An 11,476-nucleotide genomic window follows, 5' to 3' on the forward strand; every position below is an offset into this window, starting at 1 on the left:
AATTAAGCTGCCAAACTATAGGGGTACTCATGAAAGCATATAAACTTATAAGGTGTAAAATTATATCCATTTACACACGCTGTTATATGAACGCACCTATAAATACTCTTGATAAACTTGATTGTTTATCAGCTGTATTATTGCCAAACAAAAATATTTTGATTGTTATACAAATTAAAAAATGCCAAGATTAAATGAAAAATCAAAACTAAAACGTCTTTACTAAGATATTCTTGTAAATGACTTGCTGATGTTGGAGATTTCTGATGAAAATGCCTGCTGTAATGTCTGCAAGGTTGCATTCCTTTGAGTTTACCGCGTTTACACAATGAAATTTGCGCGTAAATTTATACAAATTAGGGGGACTCATGTAACCGTATAAATGCCTTATAAAGTGTGTAAACGTATAAATTTATCTAGTTTACGAACGAGCTGTCAAATTTTGTATGAAAAATCATTTACACAATTTGTATAAATTTACGCGCACATTTCATTGTGTAAACGCGGTAAACTCAGAGGAATGCAACCTTGCAGACATTACAGACGGCATTTTCATCAAAAATCTCCAACATCAGCAAGTAAAGGCGTTTTAGTTTTGATTTTTCACTTAATCTTGGTATTTTTTAATTTGTATAACAATCAAAAAAATTTTTTTGGAAATAATACAGCTGAAAAACAATCAAGTTTATCAAGAGTATTACTAGGTGCGTTCATATAACCGCGTGTGTAAATGGATATAATTTTACACCTTATAAGTTTATATGCTATCATGAGTCCCCCTATTGTGTAAATGATTTTTCATACAAAATTTGACAGTTCGTTTACGCACTAGATAAATTTATACGTTTACACACTTTATAAGGCATTTATACGGTTACATGAGTCCCCCTTATATAGTAAACAATGGTAGAAATCAAAACAATTTTGATTTTTTCCGTAAGAACGTGCCAGCTGATCGATCACTAGACAGAGTTGCCTAGTAGAATTTTGTGTGGTCAATGGCAACAGTGCTTATTTGTAAACAATACACACACAAATATGTTATGTACATGTACACAGACGCACACATTGATTCCTATGGGCTTGAGAGTTCGGTCAAACGTGCTTCGTACGACAAACGTCCGTACGTACGGCACACGTCGGTGGGTAACTGCCGCATAAGGTTTGTAGTCTGACAACACGTAAAATGATTTTTCTCCAATTTCCTTTATCGACTACAAAATAAGTTTGTCAAATAAAAAACACACTGATACACTAACAACATATATTTTTTATTTGGCACAACAAATGCATTTCGGACAGACCTGCTGTCCATCATCAGCGACGCGCTACTAAAACAAAGGAGTCAAGAATATAAACAAAATAGAAAATATTAGCAATATTATAGCAATTACAAAACAACGTACATATGTATGTATTAAACTAAAGAAAAAAGAGGGGAATTTATGTTCCCGTTGTCAGCATTCATGGCAATCTTGGTTTTTGTGATGTAGAGAGATTCGTAAGCGTCTAACTTTCTGTTGTTGTGTACCGCTTTTATTAAATGAAGACTCTCTTCTATAGTGCCGATGCTGTGCTTTGTTGAGATGTCGTCATTTGTCGTGTGAATGTGCGCTGCTACTGCAGACCGATGAATTTGTTTATTGTTGGCGTGCTTTTCGTGTTCTTTGAAACGAACAGAGATGTGCCTTCTAGTTTGTCCAACATATTTTGCATCGCAACCCAGGCAGCTAATTTGGTAAATGCCGCTACGCTCAAGCATTGGAACGAAGTTGGGCCAAGGTGACTCGTGTTTCCCTTGGTAGTATGCTTTCTTCTTCTGCAAGGGTGGGATATTGCATATTAATAACGGGGTTCACCGGGCGCGTCCTGAAAAAGGCGTTTACCGATTCTGTCTGGATTTGGCTAAGAGCCTGTATATGTTTGCCTGGATCAAACGGCTGTGTTGGCAGGTGCCGGATCTCGTCATAGTGCTTTAGGAGATATTCCCTTAATTCCCGTGGAGTTGGTGCTAAATCAAGCAGTTGTTTGCTAGGATGTCCTGGTTTGTGACAATTAAGCAAGGACTGCTTGTTCAGCATTTCGTTGTGCTCTTTAATATTGAGCTCTTTGGCCTTATTATGTAGATGGTATTCAGGAGTCAGAAGGAGATATCCGGTGGCAGTTCTGATTGCAGCATTTTGACAGGCCTGCAGCCTATTCCAGTATGTGTTTTTAGGACCAGGCGACCAAACTGGTGGCGCGTAGCACAGGAGCGACGGCCAATTGCTTTGTACGTGGTTAGCAACATTGCTTTTCCCCAGGTGCTGCCGGCGAGCGATTTGAGGCTTTGTACATTAGATACAATTTTGCTCCTTGAAAGTACGAGTATTATCGAAAGTTACCCCCAAAATCTTTGGGTGGCTGACAATAGGTAGCGTGACACCATCCACGTGAACGTCTAATATTTGCGACATCTGTTCTTCCACGTCGTAAACAGCGTGGTCGTGGATTTTGTCGGTGATAATGTCAAGTTGCGCGAGGTGAAGATACCGGAAAGATCGGGGAGATAGCTATTTATTTTAGAAACTAATTCATCGACTGAAGGGAGTTGTGATATGTAAAAATTAAACAGAAGCGGGGATAGGACACCACCCTGTGGAACCCCCTGTTTAATTTTTCTAGGTTTAGAAATTTCATTCCTAAATTCAACCGACGCCTGCCGACCACTCAGATAATTAGCGGTCCATCTTTTTAAAGAAGCGGGAAGGTGTGCGCCTTCTATGTCTTGGAGTAGTGTGCCGTGGTTGAATGTGTCAAAAGCTTTTTACAATTCAAGTGCCAGGAGCATCGTCCTATGATGGGATTTTTGCTGATTTAATCCGTAATTAATATGAGTGTTAATGACATTGAGCGAGGTGGTGGTGCTGTGCATTTTACGCAAGCCATGTTGATGCGTGGCTAGGCGAAGATTTGCCATGAATAGAGGGAGCAGAACGGTTTCCAATGTCTTAGCTATTGGCGAAAGGAGTGATATCGGTCTATAAGACTCGCCTTCGTTAGCTGGATTACCAGGCTTTAGTAGCGGGATTATCCTTGCCATTTTCCATTTTTCGGGAATAACGAAGGATTCCAGTGACAGGTTGAAAACATATGTGAGGTATTTTATTCCCTCATCGCCAAGGTGTTTAAGCATTGGCATGGCTATTCCGTCGGGGCCTATCGACTTGGAGGCCTGGCCTTACGGATGGCTGCTTCAACCTCTGTGGGGGTGAGTGTAATGGGGGACGTCGTGTTAACGTTTATGAGCTGTTGTTGTTGTTGTTGTAGCAGTGCTTCGCCCCATCCAATAGGTGCGACCGATCACAAATTGTCATCAATATCCTTTAACGGGAGTCCAAGGAAACTTGCTGTTTCAACAGGGGTGGACCATAATGTGAGGGGTGTTAGAGGCGTTGGTTCCACATTACAATTAAAGAGATGGTTGATGTCATGTGGGGACACATTGTAAGCGGGGCATACATTTTGTATGTCGGGGTTGATTCTGGATAGGTAAAAGTTTAACCTGTTACATTATCCAGATCGAAGTTGAGCTAGAGTGACTCGCGTTTCCCTGGGGAGTGTGCGTTCCTCTTCCGCAAGTTTTGGGTACTTTACGTTGAGTACTGGGCAATTCCTGGCATAAAGGTCCGACGCCTGTTTGTGGAGTTCACTGAGGACCTACTTGTGTTTTTTTGCTTCATACGGCTGAGTTCTCAGGTGCCGTATTTCCTCATAATGCTTACGAAGATGACTCCTTAAGCCCCTGGGCGGTGTTGGCTTATCAATCAGATGTCTGTTGGAATGCCTAGGTTTCTGGGGTTTCAACAGGAACTGTTTGGTTAGCATCTCATTTCTCTCCCTGATGGGGAGTATTCTCGCCTCATTATGTAGATGGTGTTCTGGGGACATAAGAAGACAGCCCGTGGCGGTTCTGAGAGCAGTATTTTGGCAGGCCTGTAGCTTCTTCCAGCGAATAGTTTTTAGGCTTGGCGACCATATAGGGGACGCGTAGAATGCAATCGGCTACCCAATTGCTTTGTAAGTGGTAATGAGCGTTTCTTTGTCTTTTCCCCAAGTACTGCCAGCAATAGATTTGAAGATTTTATTACGGCTCTGGATTTTCGGTGCAATTGCGGCTGCATGCTCACCAAAATGTAGATCCTGATCAAACGTCACACCCAAGATTTTGGGGTGTAGGACAGTCGGCAGCGTAGTGCCATCAACGTGGATGTTCCAAATGGTCGACGTTTGGGACGTCCACGTTGTAAATAAGTTCGCGGAGGATTTAGTCGGTGATAATGCCAGGTTTCACGAGGCGAAAAAACTGGAGAGATCAGGGAGGTAGCCGTTTATTCTGTTGCAAAGCTCATCGATCTGTGGGCCTGGGCCTTTCCCATTATTGTGCAGTCATCGGCGTAGGAAACGATAGTAACTCCTTCTGGTGGCGAAAGTAGCTTTGATATGTATAAGTTAAAGAAAAGTGGGGATAGGACACCACCCTGTGGCACCCCTTGTTTAATTCTTCTTGGTTTTGATGTTTCGTTTCTAAATTGCACCGATGCCTGCCGACCAACCAGATAATTTGCGGTCCACCTTTTAAGACTTGGTGGAAGGGTAGACCCTTCCAGGTCTTGCAGTAACGTGCCGTGGTTGACCGTATCAAAAGCTTTTGATAGGTCTAGCGCAACGTTTATGAGCTCGTCTGTTAGCACGAAGTCTGGCTTTGTCTACAAAAGAATGCATTATAAATTGTCGGCAAAAGCCGCTCGCGTATTTCTTCGAATCAGATAAAGTTTTATCACCGAAGGCTATAGATACTTTATCATTGTGTTTGGTAGCATTAGACAAGGATTTGACGGTTGACCACAATTTACCAACACCCGCAGATAGGTTGCAGTTCTTTAGATGCTCCTCCCATTTCATTTACCAGCCGCATGATATCCAAATTAAGACTCCTAATAAGGGGGTCTCTAGGGTTGAGGTGTCTCTCAAGGTCACGTTCTCTTGCTAAATTTGCGGCTTCGGCTGGGAAATGCGGTATGATTTCAGGTATTATACCGACCGGGATGAAGCGTGCAGGGGATAACCCAGCGGGTTAGGGGATCAGAATATACCCGCGGTAGGTATGCCTGTCGTAAGAGGCGACTAAAATACCAGATTCAAAGGGCTGTGTAGCGCAACCTTTTAGGTTGCCAGCGCAATATATAGCTTCTCCAAACCCAATTGTCAACCTCACCTATCCGCGGCGAATCCTGTTTCGCTAACAGACGAGGCTCTGGCGACCCCAAGCTCCTCTTGGAACTTGGGGGTATGGAGGGAGGGAATGGCCTGAAGGTTCAATGTGGCCACATAAATCGTTCCCGAGATGGTCGGGCTAGCACCTTAATGGTGCTATGGTACCGGAGCGTACCGGATTTGTATCCGGCAAAGGACCATCACATCGATAACACTCCCCAAAGCCTTCGGGGAGCAACCTTATCGCTACAACAACAACAAGCGTGCAGGGGTCAGAATATACCCGCGGTAGGTATGCCTGTCGTAAGAGGCGACGAAAATACCAGATTCAAGGGGCTGTGTAGCGCAACTCTTCAGGTTGCCAGCGAAATATACAGCTTCTCCAAACCCAATTGTCAACCTCACCTATCCGCGGCGAATCCTGTTTCACTAACAGACGGGGCTCTGGCGACCCCAAGCTCCTCATGGAACTTGGGAGTGGGGAGGGAGGGATGACCTGAAGGTTTAATATGGCCATATAAATCGTTCCCGAGATGGTCGGGCTAGCACCTTAATGGTGCTGTGTTACCGGAGCGTACCGGATCTGTATCCGGCGACGGACCATCACATCGATAACACTCCCCAAAGCTTTCGGGGAGCAACCTTATCGCTACAACAACAACAACAACAACAAGCATGCAGAAGCTGAAGTGATGACCTTGCGGAATGCACGCGCGCCCCGCCGGACATCGGTCGGAGCGGGACGAGCAGCAAAAGATTGGTTTGTAAAGGATGTGTATTCTTCCCAGTTGGGTTTTTTAAAATTAATGAAAGTCCGCTTTTCCGCGGTAGGTATGCCTGTCGTAAGAGGCGACTAAAATACCAAATTTATTCAAGGGGTTGTCAGCGCAATATATAGCTTCTCCAACCCAATTGTCAACCTCATCTACCCGTGGCGAATCCTGTTTCATTGACAGCCAAGGCTCTGGCGACCCCAAGTTCCTCATGGAACTAGGGGTGGGGAGGGCGGGAGTGCCTAGAAGGTTTGATGTGGTCATATAAATCGTTCCCGATGATCGGGCTTGTACCTTAATGGTGCTTTTCGGAACGGGTAATAGTCTAGTTGAGGGGTAGACTGCTAATACGCTACCAAAAATATCGAGAGAGGTATCAGAAAACGCGTATTAATCTCGAGAACAATATACCGATGGCGGAAAAGAAAATTTTTATCTCTGTCCGGCGATATTTGCAGTTGAAGTTGGCGATTTTCATGTGGTTGTTGTTGTGTTGGTACCGACAAAAAAAATTGTGCATCACCGTGGCGGAAGCCACGGTTAGACCACACACCCGGACTTGGCATGGCGTAGCCCAGGGTTATGTTTTATAATAGCGGCCGAAGGCCGCCAACGCAAGAAGGTGTTCTGCGCAAAAATACTATGGATCCCACCCCCGGTTTCGGATGTACCCGCGGGTCTTTTTCCGGTTTTTCGTTAATATCTTTTGAACGAGTTAAAATTTTTATTCTCCTCCTTCGGATTATTGATACTGATGTCAAGACGCGTCGTTTGACACCTCTATCGATATTTTTGGTAGCGTATTATCAGTCGACCCCTCAACTAGACTATTACCCCGGAACGTACCGGATCTATGTATATCCGGCAAAGGACCATCAACGTCGATAACACCCCCAAAGCCTTCGGGGGTGTCTTTCTCATTAATACATCAACAACAACCCCTGTTTTAAATTGTTACCCATTAACAGTCGCATGCAGTTCTAAACAAAACCAAAAATCCATATAAAGTTTTATTATTATTTGAAATTTACAAATTGAAAACGTGGCCCGAATTCAAAAATTATCAAAATTTTGCTTTGTAATAATTTTCAAATGAAAATACTAATATTTTTTACCATTGTGAATTCATACAAGTGGCGAATGTTTGACAAACACCTTCACAATAGTAAACAGCTTCGATCACCTGTTCAATCGCTGTTCGATTACTTAAATTATTTGCTCAGTAGTGTTTTTCAAAAATTTTTTTACACGACTGGTTTATTGCATTATTTACATATTTTAAAATGTTTGCTTAACTGGCTGCTCAGATTTTATCTGTTAACTATATTTTGGAAATGAATAGAAATATGTAGTCTGATTTTGTATTTGTATTTTATTAAATTTTTCCTAACACACCAGTTTGACACAATTATTTTATAGTGCTAGTCAGAACAGTGACAGAACAAAAGCGAAAATTCAAAAATATTTCTCAATAACTTAGATAAACAATAGATAATTTGTAAACTAAGACATAATGCTTACAATAAATTTAATAGAGCTTAGCCTAGGGACGCAGAACAGAAATAAGAATAAAGGGGACTTTGCAAAGGTAGGTAGTACAGTAATAATATTAGGTTTTATCCTTAGAGAAAATGGGGGGTGGCAAGAAAAACGGATAGAAGATCAGTAAAGAGAGTCAGTTGAAGAAGAAGAGGTAAGTCCATTATAGAACAACGTTAATTCTTTTTTGAAATGCAGTGCATTACTTATTTGTCTTATTCTGGCTGGAAGGGAATTCCAAAGACGGATCGAAGTAACGAAGAATTGTCGTTCAGAAATTAGCATACGGTGTTTAACATGTGCAAGAATCATTGTCCCCGTAGAATGAAGAAATTGAAGCCTTCGATATAGGTAATAAGGCTCCTTCGTGTAGATTATCTTATGTAAGGTAACAAGTGTTCTAACCTTTTCTAAAAGGTTGTCAAAAGAAATGTCTAGCAACTTTGCAGAATAACAGGAAACGTGATCAAGTCTATTCAGCCCGTAAACGTATCTAGCAATGTTATTGTAGGCAACATTAAGCTTCTTTTTACTCACAGCGTCACAGTTAGAAAAAATCTCACAGCCGTAGAGGAGCGTAGGTATTAAGTACGCTTTGGATAAAAGTAGTGGAATATGTAGCGGAGTGAAATACTGTGTCGACCACAGTGTACGGAGCATACCGTACACTTTTCCTACCGTACTAAAGATATGGTCTCTCCAGGACAATGTTTTGTTAAAAACTATGCCAAGATTTCTTGCCGTGTCAACATATTCTATAACAGAATTTTCAAACATAATATTGTCTAAGTCATTTGTAGCTAGCGGCTTTCTACGGATGACAATGCACTTCGACTTTCGAGGATTTAGACATAAACCGTTCATGGAAGCCCATACACCTACATAAACTCATACAATCGACAGGACAGCACGTATACAATTTAAAATCGTCAGCATAGATGTGGACGTCACAATACTTAAGGACAAGAGGCAGGTCATTAATGTACAATACATATCTATCTTCCATTCTCTGGTCATTCGCGACAGCCATTCTCCCTGTCAGAAAGATTTTTCACTTGTATGAATTCACAATGATTATTGATCAATAATGTTTACAAACATGTTTACTGTGTCAGTCATTAATCCTGGTTATTTTAATCGTAGATTACCATAATATACAAAGAAAAGAATACTTAAAAATCATTTTCTTACATTTTTTTGTTATATAAATAAAATTGATAAAAAAAATTTTTATTTTTGAAAATTTTTTTTCAATTAAATAAAAAAAAATATATAAAAAAATCGGCCCACTCCGGGATTAGTGGGGATGATTGCAGAATTGATTGAAGTTTTTTATGAGAAAAAAAATGGCGAAATTCGAAAAATCTCGAAAAACTGAAAAATTAAAAAAAAAAACTTTAAAAATTTTTTTGTATTTTTTCCGAAAAGTACATTTAAAAACAAATTAAAAAAAAAAGATCCCAAACGGTCAATTTTTGAAAAAGTTATAGCATTTTAAAAACAAAAACGGTGTTTTTTTAAAATTCATAACTTTTTTTGATTTGGATGAAAAAATTTGAAAAAATTCTGAAAAACGTCTTTCGTAAGCTAGAAAAAAGAAAAACTTTCAGCCAATTCTAAAGGGGTCGGGTTCAAAATTTTTATTTTGTTCAATGTTTAAATATTTTGCAAGATCTGAGCATATTGACCTGTGTTTTGCTTTTAACCAACTGTTTATCTCCATGTTTGAACATATTGGCAACTAGTGCATAATTTCCTGGACCAGTGGGAAAAATGGTTTCTGAGTTCTTTAAGATGATGGCCCCAGTCTATCTTTGTATCTTGCAGAGTTCGCAGCCACCTCCAGATAGCTTAGCTTATTGCAAAGGCTGAACACAACCGTAAATAAACTCATTCGGTCTGATTTTCATCATATTCAACATCTTTGGTAGCCCGAAAACGAGCTTATAAACTTAAATTGTGCAAAACACAGCAAATGAGAGTTCGAAGGCGAATTACACTTCGGTGGGATAAACAGGTTAATAAGGATGTTGAGATGATGATAACATTGATATTGTGGCGAATGTTGACATCACTAGACTGTTAGTAAATAATCACGCAACAATAAAAACATGAAGCAGCCACTCGTTCGTTAAAGCTAGCAACACTTATGTACAATGCAACGAAGAGATCTCTCACACACATATGTGGTCATCAGCCGAAGTAGTTGCCCTTTGGAGAAATATGCGGACAAGGCAACAGATAGTATAAAAGCAGCGCAAGCTGAGGAATGATTAATCAGTTTGATTTTAAATACGCTATCAGTTTCGAAGTGAAGTATAATTGTGAAGTTTCATTGTACTACTCCCAAAGTAGACTAATAGAGACCATTTTGCAATACAGAATATTGGAGTGATTTATTCAACAGTTTAGCGATTTGAACGTTAGCAGAAGGTTTCAGATAAGCGAATTTTCCCAAAATCCGTTAGAATATAATAGCTAACAGCGGAAGCACTGCTAATAGAAAAGGCAATGCTGTAAAAACATATTGTTACTAAGCTTTTAAGCGCGCATAAAAAATTCCACACCATTAGGAATAAACAGCATATAGAATTATATGTACCTAAATGGTGAATTAATAGAAATAACAACAAAGGCAATACTTAGAGACCAATTGCAAAGCGAGCAGCGGGGCATTCATATGGCTGAGTGGTTAAAGGCAACTGTCTTAACACTGGTATGAATACTGGAGATTAGAGTTCAATACTCAGCTCCCGAGAAGTTGGCTGATGAAGAAGTGAAATTCAGAAACATGTCCTAGTAACCATCGGCGTTTGTAAACTTTGCAATTTTTCTATAATATCAATAACAAAACAATTGTATAAAGCAATATGAGCAAGTCTCGCTAATTAAATACAGGTTATATTTTTCCTTTTGCTACGTCGAAGACTGTAAAAATTTTGAAATTAAATTGCGCAAAAATAAGTGCACTTCTTCAAGAAGACGACAATGAGGCCAGTGATCCAGGAACTGATTTCAGTGACGGTAATGATGATATTTATAGTTCTTCGTCAGCTATAACCACTCACAGTGACGATTCTCCCAGTAATGCTGAGCATAGCCAGTTGAGTGACGAGGTGCCCATGTCTATTGATAGAATATCCGATCAACCTGCACGCGGAAACGCTTCATGTGAGGAGCCCGTAGCTCCCTGCGGTAGGTATGCCTGTCGTAAGAGGCGACTAAAATACCAAATAGATTGAAGGGGTTGCCAGCGCAATATACAGCTTCTCCAAACCCAATTGTCAACCTCACCTATCCGTAGCGAATCCTGTTTCATTAACAGCCAAGGCTCTGGCGACCCCGAACTCGTCATGGATCTAGGGGATGGGAGGGCGGGATGGCCTAAAATGTCGCATGTGGGCATATAAAATCGTTCCCGAGACGGTCGGGCTTGATACCGGAACGTACCGGCTCTGAATCCGGCAAAGGACCATCAACATCGATAACACTCCCCAAGGCCTTCGGGGAGTGTCGTTATCGCTATAACAACAACAGAAGCCCGTAGCAACGATTCTTTGGAGTACACCGGATGAGTCGTTTATTCCAAGAAAATCGGTTAGTAATCATCGCGCATGCAAAATCTCAGAAAGTATAGGCGCGTCGCTCAAAACCCTATCAAATTTTTCGGAAATTGTTTCCAAGAAGCACATCCTCGTACATGTTGTTGTTGTAGCAGTGCTTCGTCCCATCCAATAGGTGTGACCAATCACAAATTTCCCCCCGGGCCCGGGGTTTCTCAGGGGGCCCGCGATTTAGAGGTACTAAGACATTTTGTTTTAATTCAGGAGAGTTTTTAGTTGTTAAATGTGCAAATTTTAAGCCGAATTTCAAAAGCAACGAATATTGATGCTGATTTTTGCCTGGGC

The sequence above is a fragment of the Eurosta solidaginis genome, chromosome 1 (assembly GCF_040869045.1).
Source record: "Eurosta solidaginis isolate ZX-2024a chromosome 1, ASM4086904v1, whole genome shotgun sequence".
In the NCBI taxonomy this organism is placed as follows: Eukaryota; Metazoa; Arthropoda; class Insecta; order Diptera; family Tephritidae; genus Eurosta; species Eurosta solidaginis.